We start from the raw sequence: 14,669 nt of genomic DNA, 5'->3' as shown, positions 1-14,669 counted from the left end.
GCTGTTTATAACTGTATTTGGAAATCTGAATCATTTCAGTGACTCGGTTCCAGCAAATGATTTGCTTCATTCAAATGATTCATTTCAAGTTAGAGTCATACTTTGACTTTTTTATACTTTTTCCCTCAGTAATATCCAGGTGACGCAAAGTATCTTTTTTCTTTTGCACTGGCCTACAGTATATAGTTTACACATCTTGTGTAATGTAATTCTTAATTGAATACAAGATAAAACTTTTTTTAACAGAGCCATTCAGGCATATTAGGCATACAGTTATGTTAATATTTTCAATTAAATTGAAATGAGAAACATGCTCCTTTCAGAAGATTCAAAGCATCTCATGGTTTAATGAATCCATTTCAGCTTTCATTACTAAAACACCAGACAAGGGTTAAAGCACAGAAAACACATGTCAATTAGACTGGGCACAGTGCATTAAGAAATAAGTGCATACATCTGATTAAAAATTCAAAATGTGATAACTGTCTTAATTTGAGATATAAATAAACGATCCTGTTAAATTCAAGAAATGGACTAAATCCCTTACTCAAATCTGTAAAGTTCCCTGACTGTGTGTCAGAGTTTAAAGTAGTCAATGATTTTATGCAAAGGAAATAATTTGCTCCTTCAACTCCTTCAACACCGGGACAGACTTTTCATCAGCATGGCGAAGTGTGCATATCGCTCCCCAAAGAGTCTTCATGGACGCAGCGCGAGTTCACTCGAAAGGCAACGGCTCAGGTTACCCACATGATCCCTGAGAAGGGAACGAGACGTTGCCATGCGTCCTGCACACCTGTAACCTCAGACGCTTGTGTGTATGTCAACTCATTCATCGATCAAAATAAAAAAAAAAAAAGTAATAATAATAATAAAATGAATGAATCCATAACTAAATCCATAAAATGATCCCATCCTGAACTCTAGATATGAAGCACCTGACAGAATCCTTCACGATCCTATATGGAGGCTGTCATGTGTTTCATCAGCCTGTTCTCACGTAACATGCATCGTGTATTGTCGTGTAATTTATATGCAGTTTTTCGCGTGCATTTGATATGCAGTTCATTTGCGTGTAATACACACACACCCCACCCCACACCTAAACCTACCCTAACCAACCAATGCATATCATACACTCTTAGAAGAAAAGGTTCTATATAGAACCTTAAAAGGTTCTATCAGCGATACGTATTTGGAACCCCTAAAAGGTTCTATAGACTCTTAAAAAAAAGGGTTCCTATATAGAACCCTGGGGTTCCGTACTTGGCCAATAGAACCTTTTACTAAAAAAAAAATGGTTCTATATAGAACCATTTTGGAGTTCCAAATATGAAGCGGGGGATGGAACCATTTCTGGTTCTAAATAGAACCATTTCTTCTAAGAGTGTATGCACGTAAAAGCTCACTTTAGCATATAAATTACACGACGATACACATGCGTGCTATAAAGTCGCATTTAGTGTGATCGGGTCGGTTCCATATATAGACTGGGATCAACTTTTTACAACAGCGCCTACTTTAAAACATGCCATGCCGTTTTCAAACACTTCTCAGGAGTGTGTGCCCGTGTGAAGAGGAGTGTGTGAAGTGTCTGGTGGCCCGTGGCGCTAACGACTCGCTTCCCTCGCCGCGGGACACCTCCGCGACTCATTAATCTCCGCTTTTGTCTGTGTTTATAAATGCGGCTACGCGCTTCATGCTAATCTGGGATCTGCGTTGAGATATCTCCATCGGAGATGATTGCTCATTTCCCCCAGAGTATAAGCCCATAACGAGGGGAAGACCTGAGAACCGTGAAGATGCTACAAGCGTTCCTGACGTCCTAGGACTACACCACGAGGCCCATGACCCCGTTTGGGTCGGAGTCTCCGCTGATGGCACACGTCAGGAATATAAAGCTCTTCTGCTGTGTTTTAGCTTTAAAAATCACGAATAGCTGAAGTGCACAGATACATTTTAAGGAGGTCCAAGGTTCACATTCGAATGCGTAATTGGACAAGATCCTGAAAGAGGCCGTAGTCGTACATGATGAGAGTGTGTCCTCGAACGCCCCGCACACCCAATGCATTCCCTATGCGTTCCCCTTTCTCTTGCCTCTCTCTGCAGGCTCTGGGAAATCACTGTTCACGAACGAGTCCCTTTGAGATCCCCGATTGAGTTGGTCACAGCCTGCCGGATGAAGAATTGGAATTTGAATCGGGATGACGGGAAGAGGAATTTACCTAATTGCAATCCAACGACATTTGACACAGTCTTTCAACAACATAATGGGCGAGAACAGATCACTGCTTCAGGTTTGCATCTTTTGACTTTGCTATAATTCGAAGATTTGGTTATTATGCTATTCTTCCATGTTCATCTGTGTTTAGTGTGTGTGATGCTCCAGCTCTTCTCTATATGAGTGTCAGTGTTCCTGAACTCCTGAAACGCCTCCATTGTAGTCTCGAGTTTCTCCCGGGAACGGACACGTCACAATATTCCTCATTATAATAATTAATGCGCATAATAAAGGGGCGGGGCCTGGTTGAGTTAGTTAGTAGTGTGTTAAACTGGCGGTTATGGAAAGGGGCGGGACATTTCCCAAAAACACTCGAAGCGCTCGACCAATCACAAACACACTGCTCCAGCCGACCAATCAGAGCACAGTGTGCTTTTCAGGAGGAGGGGCTTCATAGAGACAGGAAGTAAACAGAGCGTTACTGACAGACTGGGAAGAGAGGAGCCGCAACAATGGAGAATATGAGGAGAATAATCATGAAACGTGTTCTAGAAGAGCCTGAAGATTTCATAGAGCACATCAAGGTATTACTGTAAATAATAATGGCTTTTTAAATATAAAGGCATAATGAAAAAAGCAAAACAAACTGTGTGAGAATGAAGCGCGGTTGTTATTATAAAGGCAACATGTTTTTCCTAAATCAAATAACTGATTTTTATTTTTTCATTCTACTAAAGTAAATTATTAAAACAGATAGACTGTGTATTTTTCAAATGCTAACACATGCTTTCAAATTCCTGCACTAATTATTTTGAAATGTAGAAAATCTTAATAATCATTCCAAGCAAATTGCAATTTCATCTGAAAGCCACCCAGGTGTCCTGCTTTAGTCCAATTACCATGTTTTAGTAAACGGGGATTGCTTGGAATTGATTTTGTTTGGATGAAATATGCCCAGCAGGCACTGGACGTCAATATGACGTTATATTGACGTTGGACCCTAACGTTGGGTAGACGTTGCAATTTGATTGGATATGAAAATCGGGTTGACGTCAGAATCCAACGTTACTCTGACGTTGGGTTATGACGTCAACCCGATTGTCATATCCAATTAAAATGCAACGTCTGTCCAACGTTGGATATTGACGACAGACTGACGTTGGGTTATGACGTCAACCCGATTTTCATATCCAATCAAAATGCAACGTCTGTCCAACGTTGGATATTGACGACAGACTGACGTTGGGTTATGACGTCGGGTTATGACGTCAACCCGATTTTCATATCCAATCAAAATGCAACGTCTGTCCAACGTTGGATATTGACGACAGACTGACGTTGGGTTATGACGTCAACCCGATTTTCATATCCAATCAAAATGCAACGTCTGTCCAACGTTGGATATTGACGACAGACTGACGTTGGGTTATGACGTCGGGTTATGACGTCAACCCGATTTTCATATCCAATCAAAATGCAACGTCTGTCCAACGTTGGATATTGACGACAGACTGACGTTGGGTTATGACGTCGGGTTATGACGTCAACCCGATTTTCATATCCAATCAAAATGCAACGTCTGTCCAACGTTGGATATTGACGACAGACTGACGTTGGGTTATGACGTCGGGTTATGACGTCAACCCGATTTTCATATCCAATCAAAATGCAACGTCTGTCCAACGTTGGATATTGACGACAGACTGACGTTGGGTTATGACGTTGGGTTATGACGTCAACCCGATTTTCATTTTCAACCAAAATGCAACGTCTGTCCAACATTGGATGTTGACGACAGACTGACGTTGGGTTATGACGTCGGGTTATGACGTCAACCTGATTTTCATTTCCAACCAAAATGCAACATCTGTCCAACGTTGGATATTGACGACAGACTAACGTTGGGTTATGACGTCAACCCGATTTTCATTTTCAACCAAAATGCAACGTCTGTCCAACATTGGATGTTGACGTCAGTCTGACATTGGGTTTTTACATCAACCCGATTTCCATTTTCAACCAAATTGCAACGTCTGTCCAACATTGAAGATAAACGTCAGTCTGATGTTGAGTTACGTCAACCCGGTGTTGGGTAAACCTCCAACGTTGGACATTGCCTTTTGGTTGAAAATGAATCAGTTTTAAGTGTCAGACCCCAATGTTAAGCTAAACATCAAACTCACATGTTGGGCTGACGTCCAACCGTGGACAGACAATGAATTTTTGATGTCAGATATCTGTCAAAACACAACATTAAGCTGTCAAATTCCAACTTTAAAGAAATATATGGTAATTTTGTTGGCATGACATAAAACTACATGAAGTTTCATCAAAAGAAACTTCATGTAACAACAAGGTTCGAACAGAGGTCAAGATCCAATGCAAGACAACCCAAAAGTATTTATCTTAAGACAAGAGCAAACAGAAAAGTAATTAAATTTTTAGTGAACTGTAATCCACAAATGATGTTTATTAGATAAATGACAAAGAAATTAAATGGATTATAAAATAACCTTTTATTTTATTCTTTTTTATTTTTTACATTATTTTAACAGAAGGTTTTCAACCATTTATACTTAACATTATTATCCTTATTCTAAAATCGTACAATTTTTTTTTCCTGCAACCTCCGCCCCTGCCTGTCTGGGGCATATTTTAAACATACGGCGACAGCCGCTCCAATGTTTGCCTCCGTCTCCTTTGAAGTCCTCTAGACACTCTGTAAGAAATATTTGAAAAATAAAATTTATAGGGAATATAAGATATGATGCACTACATTAAGCATTAAAACATTGAATTCCAAACAGTCTTAAAGCTAGGGTAGGACATTTCAGAGGGGCTAGCAATAGCAAGCTAGCTTGGAAAGCAATCGATATGATTCAGAGCATCTCAAAAGCCAAATAACCAAAGAGTTGGTGGAAGAGAGTGCAATGCTTTTAGATTAACTCGTGTCTCATTCACTGGTGAGACATTACAATAATAATGAATGTGAATAATGAAAAAAAAAGGTTAAAAAAAAACATTTAGCAAAAATACAATTTCATAATTATTTTTATTTTTTTTTAAATAAAACCCTTTTCAAATGTTGGTTCAAGAGAAATCGCTAATGTTTGGCTTCTATTCTCAATTTCTATGCATATATTGAACACGTTGATGACGTTTCACTTTGCAAACAAGTTGCGTAGAGGTATGCAAATATATATATTGACAAACAGGTAGGACATCCTATATATGTATATACAGTAGCTACCAGGATAGGAACACACTTTCAACAAGTTTTTGGAAAAAAAATTCTACCCTAGCTTTAAGGGCCATACACATGTAACATTCTTGCATGTACATGCTGTAACTCATCAAAAGAGAGATATTTCTTTTGATGCTGTTCACAAATGGCGATCAGACATTCCAAGCAAAAATGTTAATCTTAAGCTTAATGAACATTTAAAAGACATCAGATTGAATGTAAAAACAACAGTTAGAGTAGGTGTGGGCATTCTTACCAAAATTTCATATCACAATCTTTTAAGAAACAATCACGATACATGATCATAATCGTGATCTTCCCAATTTTGAGATGCACTTGCACTATCAAGAAAATTAAGACTGGCAACGAACGATACATGTCTGATATACTAAGATATGAATTGATATTTAAATAAATAATCTGCAAATGAATTAAAAACATCTATAAATTAAACATCCTTAACATCCTTATTTTAGATTGTAACTTCTTGATTCTGTAACTTCTTGATTCTGTAATTATATGCTATTACAGTATTTTTCACATATAAAGAAATTGTTTGAAAAAAATATGAATAAAAAGATAATGCAATCAACCTGGCACTCAGTAAGTTTGTGCGCACTAGGAACCACATTTTTTTTTTTTTCAAATAAAGACAACGTGACACTCATTTTACATTTAGCACACAGTGTAAATGACATGAATATGGCAGAGGGCAACTGAATATAGCGCCAGCATAGTTTGAAATCAAAGGTTTAAAGTTTGTCGATCATGTGTCCCCAGTGAAGCTGAACTTATTCACACGGACTGACCGGGATTGAACGTCTGTGTACACTTCAGAATATCTGACAGCTGGATTCGGCAAAGTCTGCAAGGATTGTGAAATTAAATGTTTTTTTTTTAATATTCAAAGATTTGTTTAAATTATATAAATGCGTATATTTGCTGAATATGAGAAACTATTAATAGTGTTTGCCTGTTTGTTACTAATAATATAAAAGCAAAAACTATAATACTTCTTCTTATACAGTTTAATTTCTTTGTTCTATCCAACAACAGGTTATATCCAGTAACGTATTAGACAAAACTGTTAAACAGAGAGCATAAACTAATGAAGACGAAGAATAGGAGCGCTGTGTGCTCAGGGCCGCCCGTAAAATTAAAAGTCAGCTTCACTGGGGACACATGATCGTCAATATATATATATATATATATATATATATATATATATATATATATACTATATATATATAGTTTTTTTTACCTGTGACAACATTGTAAAGATGTTCCTTTCCCGCCCTTCATATTGAAACTGGCCATTACCTCCTTTGTCATCAACCTGTGGATACAAAAGGAAGAGAATTGAAATGTCCAAATAATTAATTATATACAACACATTATATAACGATTGTTATAGTTTAGTAAGTTTGTCATATCTAGATGTCACACTGGTTCCACTGTTGGCCTGGTGTTGATTCCAAAGGTCAGGAAGGATTTAAACATATAGAAAAATCTAAATATTTAATATCACATTTGGATATTGCATATTGGAATGGTAAATTGAGTGTTTTAATTGAATCAGATGTACAGTGTTCCTATTTTAACTGCACGGGTTTGTTAATTTTAGACTAGTCAGTTATAGGTATGTGACGGCGAGGATATTTTCCCACCGGCTAATCAACGTGTGGACAACACCAGCAATACCGGTATCACTGGCGGGGCTTTTAAAAAGCTAATTTAAAGGCAAATGTAAACGTATTTGGATGCCTTGTTGTTTCTTGCATTTCACCTGTTTGTCTTGAATATAGCCTTTGAACGCATATTGCAGCCCCTTTTGCCTACTTTTATCGGACACTTTATTTGCTGCTTTATAAAAGTTTGATAACATTTCAGCAGGAAGAGCTGTTACAGCATAAGCCATGCAGAGTGCAGATGAAGTTTGACAGATGTAACAACAGTAACTTAGGGGGGCGGGGCTTAGCCAAAGGTGAATTGGTGCTAATTTGAAAACAAAACTAACATGTGCACGGCCACACATGTCAAAGGGAGTTCTGTACATTTCTGTTCTGCTCAGTCCGTGCACGTTGACACGTGTGGCCGTGCACATGTTAGTTTCATTTTTAAATTACACAACAACAAAACAGTGCAATGACAAATTCACTTAAATAGGCGCTTTTACATTTCGCTGTGACACATTATTCCGCAGTCACCTTGTCAGTCAGCTCCTCACTCTTGTGATGAAAGAAACTGACTCATGTTGCTGATCTGTGTGTCGACTCTTGTTCGGCTCAAGATTTACGCGCTCGCCGATGATCGCATGGATATCGATGGTGCTCACATGTTCGCAACGTGTGAGAGGAATTACGAGCCAAGCCGAGCACTTCCCGATAATTTTAAAAAATGTTTAAACAATTCGGGGAGTCTGCCTGTTTTTCACCAGTAGGGTTTATGCACACTTTTTTAAAAGGCAAATTTAAGGATTGTTAAGACCTGAAGAAATAAAAAAAATAAAAAAAATACCTTACATTAGGGGTGCGCAATATGGACAAAAATATGTCTCGATATTTTAATGATTGTGTTTTTGTGCTGGTACCATGGCTGGTTTAGGCCTGTTGTTGACAGCTGATTCACGAAGATATTCATATTTTTCATATTCTATGCAGTGGTCAGTTCACAGCAGTGACAGAAATTAATATTAGATAAGATTTGTGCAGGACAGTCGTGCCGTGTACCGGCTGTTTTGACGTGATTATCAAGTTAACTGACTCCTGAAATGCAATATCTTACGACCTCCATTACGAGTGTCCGAACTTGCACCGTGTATGCCTGCCTCAACACCGACTATCGTAGCAAGCCTAGTCGCTTACTAAACCTCTGTTTAAATGACTTTAAAATTAGTCATCACACACATCTCTAATTAAACAGACAGACGGATGGATAGTCAACTTCATCAACTTGTCTGTGACAACATCCAGATAAAATAACACATGATTCTGCCAAGAACTGCTAATATAAAAACTTACTTCTCCATGATCCTTTTCCCATTGTCCTTTAAATGTATTTCTCCATCATTGGACAAGCTATTAATCTGAAATTAGAGGAACAGTATTTTAGTTTAAACACAAAAAAGGTTAACAGTGTATCCCCATGACGGTTGCAAGTCGCACGGGGATTGAAACACTGCACATTATAAAAATTGCATTATACAGTATATGACTGTATGTCCTTACCGGTATCTGCTTTTCCTCCAGGCAGTTGAGAGATTTATCAAGGACATTTCCTCAACTGTTGATGCCTGCCCTTATAAAACAAAAACATGAGATCATTATTTACAAAAACTCAAAAGAAAGGCAAACTTTAATTTCGGAGAACTGTGGTAACAATGCACATTGCACAGATAATGTATGCCATATGTAATGTATTGACTATTAACTAATTGCAATAGGCTATGTCATTTTGGTTTTGACTTCCACATTATTGTACTATGACATATTACTTAACAATTAGTAATATTTAAATAATGATACCCTTGCAAATCATAAGCTAATGATTAATTAAAGCCAACAACTGAAGTACATACATTGTGGTAATTTACACATTTATTTACACTGTTAATAAAATATATTATTCATGAATTAATACATTATGGCACATTTAATCAATTAATTAATATATTACTTAAAATATTAATATAGACGTTATTAGTTGCAGATGCAGTATAATTGTGTCATACATTGACTCGTGATTATCTGTGCATTAGTTAAGTAGTATGAATTAATGCTTAAGTGCACCCGTATTGTAAAGCGTTACCAGAACTTGTAAAAAATAAAATGGTTAAGCAGGAAATAAAATAAAATAAATCACATTCGGACCACATGACATTTTTTAAGGCTACTGCCAATTCATCTAGATAAATAAACATTTAATCATATCATTATTAAGCTTATTTCTTTGTATTTTAAAATTGGCTGTCGAAAATCCTTATAACTTACATTGACGTCCCACAAGCACATTTTACAACAGTGATCTAGAATCCACGACAAATAAGGACAAGTAACGTTATAGCCACTATGTAAAAAAATATATACTGTGTATATATTTTGCGTGTCATGTGAAGGGCTCTGTAAAATTAATATAAATTAATGCATTCACATGCTAGCCGTTTCCCGACTCCTCCAACAACAGCGGCCATACCCCCAGCGAACCGGACAGCCGGCGCACGTGCATTTCAGTCTGACAAATGTGCGCTGAGGGATCATTCCTATATCACTACTTGTACTAGTAGTTAGTTATTATATAAAAGTCACTTTTAACTACATCAACTAGGTAACTGCTTTGGTAGTTAAATAGTAGGCCAGGTAGAAATTCTCGCGCAGCCCAGTCCACATAAAATAAAATAAAACTAATAAACACCAATATTTATTTAAATTTTCGTTACCTCTGTTCACTCACCTTCCACAGCAGGTATATCCAGATGTTGAAAGTTGTGCAGGCCAGTGCCCGCGCAGACAGTATAATGGCTGCTGGAGTGGAGTGGAACGGGTGGGAGGTCTTCGTCTTTCCCACAAGAGGGTAGAGCGGAGGAAATTGATGCCTAACTGTGATTGGTTAGGAATTAATTTCAAATTGATGCCTAACTGTGATTGGTTAGGGATTCATTTAAAATTTCTTGGGTTACCTGCAACATTCTAAAAACTGTTGCACACTTCAATAGGCTAAATTGATTTTATTATTATTGTTATTCATATTATTATCATTATTAAAAATAACTACTGCGTTTGTCTGACAGCTGCACTGTTAAGCACAACTTGATAAAGAAATTGGGTGCAATGTATGTCTGTTTCTCATGGAATCCAAATGAAGGCCATATGTGTTATATACGCTATAACTAAAATTTCAGGTCCATGAGGTCCAACTCACCTGATAAGTAGCCCTAATTAAAAAGATAAAACTGTCAGGTTGTTGGACATATGCTATACAGATGATTACTCATACTGTTACCCTGTCACTGCCTGAATTCTGAATTCATTAGTCTCCAATAAACTGCTGTATTGTGACTTTGGAGATTTTGGAAACACTTTACAATAAGGTTCATTTATTAAACATTAGTTAATGTATTAACTAACATGAACTAACCATGAGCAATACATTTAAATCCAGTTGTTCATTGCTTGTTCATGTTAGTTCACAGTGCACTAACTAATGTTAACAAGATTTTAATAAAATATTAGTAAATGTTGAAATTAACAAATGCTGAAGAAGTATTTTTTATTCTTAGTTAATGTATGTAGTTACTAATGAACCTTATTGTAAAGTGTTACCGAGATTTTGATTACCCAAATGCACAACTTATTTGCTGTTCCATAATGTAGATCATCCAATTTTGAACCATAAAGTCTTTCCCTCTTGTGAGAATGTAAATCTTGCCGGGAATGTGCTTCTCCAAATTGAATAAAGTGTACTGTATACACCTGCAAACAACATAATTTTGAGCATCAACCCAGCTGATTTTTTTTGTAAATATGCAAAATAACACAGGGTGGTTCATGATTCATTATTGTAGACATAAGAATAAACCATTAATAAATCCCAAACCAATGTGTGTTGGGCACACCTTCAGTCTTTCAGTTGCATGCTTGCATGTAGTACTTCATTCATTTTTAGATCAGCACACTCCTGGTGAAGAGCTTGTTCTTCTGACAGGGAACACACTGGGTCAACTTGATCTATTACACTTGCATGAACAAGAAAATCTATGGATAATCCAAACTATCACCAATAAAGAGCAATGCTTACAGTAAGTTTGACGTTTAGGTCACAAAGACTTCAGTCTGAATTATTCATAAGTATGAAGTTAGTGTATTTTAGACATTGAATTTCTCTTACCCAAGACCACAACTGAAATCATACCAAATATGTCTAATGTTGATGTATCCTATTTAAGATGTATATGTACATTAGCATGCTGACATTTGTGTTTTGTTTAGTAGGCTAACCATGATGTGCAGTCAACAAAACAAAAACATCTAATAATGGAATGTTGTGTTGTCTAGATGTTATAGTGACATTGCTGGGTTTAGACCACCATACTGTACCTCATGACAATTTAGAAGTGAGATTGTGACCCAACAAAACATAGTATTTGACATCATTATGACGTTAGCTTGAAACGTTGGCTCAATGTTGGATTTTAGATACTTTACAACTCAACCTAAAAATAACAAAAGAACAACGTCTAATGATGTTAGAATTTAACGTTATCATAATGACGTTGAAGAGACGTGGATTTTTGGTCACTATACCTCATGACTAAATGTCAGTATTTGACAACAATATGATGTTGGTTTGAGACGTTGGCTCAACGTCTCAAACTGGATTTTAGTTACTTTACAACACAACCTTAAAATAATAAAAGATCAACGTCTAATGATGTTAGAATTTGACATTGTGTGGATGTTATGACGTTAAGGAGATGTTAGGTTGTGGTCACCATACATAACGACTAAATGTCAATGTTTGACTTAAATATGACATTGTCTGGAGATGTTGGTTTGATATTGTATTTTGGTTAGTTAAATCACAACCTAAAACCAACAAAATATTAACGTCTAATGATGTTAGAATTGACGTTATATGGACGTTACCATAATGACATCAAGGTGGCGTTTGATTTTGGTCACCATACCTCACCACTAAATGTCAGTATTTGACGTCAATGTGATATTGGTTTGAAACATTGGCTCAACGTTGGATTTTAGTTACTTTACAACACAACCTAAAAATAACAAAAGATCAACGTCTAATGATGTTAGAATTTGACATTGTGTTGAAGTTATCATTATGACGTTAAGGAGATTTTTAAGATTTTTAAGGTCACCATACCTAACGATTAAATGTCAATGTTTGACGTAAATATGACATTGTCTCAAGATGTTGGCTTGACGTTGTATTTTGGTTAGTTAATACCACAACCTAAAACCAATAAAATAACAACATCTAATGTTTTCAGAATTTGACATTGTGCGGACATCAACATTATGACGTCAACATGATGTTGGGGTTTGGTCACCACACATCACAAATAAATGTTTGTCATAGGACGTTGTGTTGAGACGTTGGCTTGATGTTGTATTTTGGTTAGTAAATACCACAACCTGAAACTAACAAAATATCAACGTCTAATGATGTTAGAATTTGACGTTGTGTGGACGATGCATTATCACGTTAAGAACATGTTGGGTTTTGGTCACCATACCTCACGACTAAATGTCAGTTTTTGACGTATGACGTTCTCAGGAGACGTTGGCTTAACGTTGTATTTTGGTTAGTTAATACCACAACCTGAAACCAATAAAATATCAACGTCTGTTAAAATTTGACGTTGTGTGGACGTTACTATTATGACGTTAAGAACATGTTGGGTTTTGGTCACCATACCTCACGACTAAATGTCAGTTTTTGACATAAATATGACTTTGTTAGGAGACGTTGGCATGACATTGTATTTTGGTTAGTTAATACCACAGCCTGAAACCAACAAAATATCAACGTCTAATGATGTTAAAATTTGACGTTGTGTGGACGTTACCATTATGACGTTAAGAACATGTTGGGTTTTGGACACCATACCTCACAACTAAATGTCAGTTTTTGACGTAAATATGACGTTGTCAGGAGACGTTGGCTTGACGTTGTAGTTTGGTTAGTTAATACCACAACCTGAATCCAACAAAATATCAACGTCTAATGATGTTAGAATTTGACGTTGTGTGGACAATGCATTATCACGTTAAGAACATGTTGGGTTTTGGTCACCATACCTCACGACTAAATGTCAGTTTTTGACATAAATATGACTTTGTTAGGAGACGTTGGCATGACATTGTATTTTGGTTAGTTAATACCACAACCTGAAACCAACAAAATATCAACGTCTAATGATGTTAAAAATTTGACGTTGTGTGGACGTTACCATTATGACGTTAAGAACATGTTGGGTTTTGGTCACCATACGTCACGACTAAATGTCAGTTTTTGACGTAAATATGACGTTCTCAGGAGACGTTGGCTTGACGTTGTATTTTGGTAAGTTAATACCACAACCTGAAACCAACAAAATATCAACGTCTAATGATATTAGAATTTGACGTTGTGTGGACGATGCATTATCACGTTAAGAACATGTTGGGTTTTGGTCACCATACCTCACGACTAAATGTCAGTTTTTGATGTAAATATGACGTTCTCAGGAGACGTTGGCTTAACGTTGTATTTTGGTTACTTAATACCACAACCTGAAACCAATAAAATATCAACGTCTAATGATGTTAAAATTTGACGTTGTGTGGACGTTACCATTATGACGTTAAGAACATGTTGGGTTTTGGTCACCATACCTTACGACTAAATGTCAGTTTTTGACGTAAATATGACGTTCTCAGGAGACGTTGGCTTGACGTTGTATTTTGGTAAGTTAATACCACAACCTGAAACCCACAAAATATCAACGTCTAATCATGTTAGAATTTGACGTTGTGTGGACGATGCATTATCACGTTAAGAACATGTTTGGTTTTGGTCACCATACCTCACGACTAAATGTCAGTTTTTGACGTAAATATGACGTTGTCAGGAGACGTTGGCATGACGTTGTATTTTGGTTACTTAATACCACAACCTAAAACCAACAAAATATCAACGTCTAATGATGTTAAAATTTGACGTTGTGTGGACGTTACCATTATGACGTTAAGAACATGTTGGGTTTTGGTCACCATACCTTACGACTAAATGTCAGTTTTTGACGTAAATATGACGTTCTCAGGAGACGTTGGCTTGACGTTGTATTTTGGTAAGTTAATACCACAACCTGAACCCAACAAAATATCAACGTCTAATGATGTTAAAATTTGACGTTGTGTGGACGTTACCATTATGACGTTAAGAACATGTTGGGTTTTGGTCACCATACCTCACGACTAAATGTCAGTTTTTGACGTAAATATGACGTTGTCAGGAGACGTTGGCATGATGTTGTATTTTGGTTAGTTAATACCACAACCTAAAACCAACAAAATATCAACGTCTAATGATGTTAAAATTTGACGTTGTGTGGACGTTACCATTATGACGTTAAGAACATGTTGGGTTTTGGTCACCATACCTCACGACTAAATGTCAGTTTTTGATGTAAATATGACGTTCTCA

General features: G+C 36.6%; 1 long non-coding RNA gene across 1 annotated transcript; it reads right to left on the bottom strand.

Annotated features, from left to right (window-relative positions):
- Positions 1–4,718: 4,718 nt before the first annotated feature.
- On the bottom strand, positions 4,719–11,462 carry LOC120476419 (uncharacterized). Its single transcript, XR_005622155.2, has 5 exons — positions 9,915–11,462; positions 8,693–8,762; positions 8,486–8,550; positions 6,727–6,801; positions 4,719–4,940 (listed from the first exon to the last, which is right to left on the bottom strand). It is a non-coding gene; the product is annotated as an uncharacterized LOC120476419 (long non-coding RNA).
- Between the last annotated feature and the right edge of the window lie 3,207 nt (positions 11,463–14,669).

The sequence above is a fragment of the Pimephales promelas genome, chromosome 22, assembly GCF_988280905.1.
Source record: "Pimephales promelas chromosome 22, fPimPro1.hap1.1, whole genome shotgun sequence".
Classification (NCBI taxonomy): Eukaryota; Metazoa; Chordata; class Actinopteri; order Cypriniformes; family Leuciscidae; genus Pimephales; species Pimephales promelas.
Note: the sequence above shows the minus strand (reverse complement) of the source record. Positions and strands in the feature narration are given on the sequence as shown.